The sequence below is a fragment of the Myotis lucifugus genome, unplaced genomic scaffold (genome assembly GCF_000147115.1).
Source record: "Myotis lucifugus unplaced genomic scaffold, Myoluc2.0 scaffold_793, whole genome shotgun sequence".
In the NCBI taxonomy this organism is placed as follows: Eukaryota; Metazoa; Chordata; class Mammalia; order Chiroptera; family Vespertilionidae; genus Myotis; species Myotis lucifugus.
The window spans coordinates 73,047-74,332 of record NW_005871841.1 but is presented as its reverse complement, the minus strand read 5'-3'; the positions used below and the strand labels follow the sequence as shown (position 1 = coordinate 74,332).

At 60.0% G+C, this 1,286-nt stretch overlaps 1 pseudogene; it reads left to right on the top strand.

Annotated features, from left to right (window-relative positions):
- The window catches only part of LOC102417686, a 32,150-nt pseudogene that overhangs the window by 11,237 nt on the left and 19,627 nt on the right, over positions 1-1,286 (top strand).

The window sequence follows — 1,286 nt, the reverse complement described above, 5'->3', positions numbered from 1 at the left end:
GCCCCCCTTCTTTTGATTTTTTCCCAGGACCCCTTCCCCAAACCCCCCTCTGTGGGGTGAACCCAGGGCCCTTTCATTCCCTGGGGGAAACTCCCTTTTTCCTTTGGGGGTGGAGGGGGCCCCCCGGGGTTGGGGGAGTTTCCTTTTGGGAGAAAGGAAGGAAGCCGAGGCACCATGGTATATTACGGAAACCCCCGGAGGCCCGGGGGACCATGGCAAATTTCTACCATCACACCATGTGGCAGACGCATGATGCAGGGAGATATCAGTGTCACTTCCTTCAGCTCCAAAAGCAGGTCAGAGCGCAGTGACCTCCTGGAGCTGGTGGTGACAGGTGAGAGGACACACAGTGGTTTCCTCCTCAGGCTCTGCCCTCAGGAAGGGGGTCTGCACTCAGGGTGTCTCCCTCTCACAGCTCAGCCCTGGGGGACGTGAGGGAGGTGTGAGCCCCAATTAACATGCTGCCTCCTCCTCTCCTAGGATCCTACAGCAAACCCAGCCTCTCATCCCTGCCCAGCCCTGTCGTGCCCTCAGGAGGGAACGTGACCTTCCAGTGTGGCTCAGGGCAGGGATTTGACAGGTTCCTTCTGACTAAGGAAGGAGATCATAGGCTCTCCTGGACCCTGGACTCGCAGCCACAGGCCTCTGGACGTTCCCAAGCCCTGTTCCCTGTGGGCCCTGTGACCCCCAACCACAGGGGGACCTTCAGATGCTATGGCTGTTACAGGAACAGGCCCCGGCTGTGCTCACTCCCCAGTGACCCCCTGGAGCTGCTGGTCCCAGGTGAGTCCCATTATTGCCCCATCTATGGATTGAGGAACCAGACACATAATTGGCATCTTTGCTGTGAGGGGAGCCCCATGTGAGAAGGTGTGGAGACTGGACCGCAGAGGCTTCTGGGCCAGAGATACAGAGAGAGACTGTGAGACCTGGAGGCCAGGCCAAAATAAGGGGTTTATGGGAGGAGCAGCCCCTGTAATTCATGTCTGGTATCCCCAGGTGAGTCCGGGAACCCCTCCCTCCTGAGCCAGCAGGGCCCCATCGTGGCCTCTGGACAGAACCTGACCCTCCAGTGTCGCTCTGATGTCGGCTATGACAGATTCGCTCTGCACAAGGAGGGTGAACCGGACCTCTCCAAGAGCCTTGTCCTGCAGCCCCAGGCTGGGCTCGCTCAGGCCCACTTCCCCCTGGGCACTGTGAGCAGCTCCCACGGGGGCCGGTACAGATGCTACGGTGGATACAACCTCTCCTGCGTGAGTGGTCGGCCCCCAGTGACCCCCTGGACA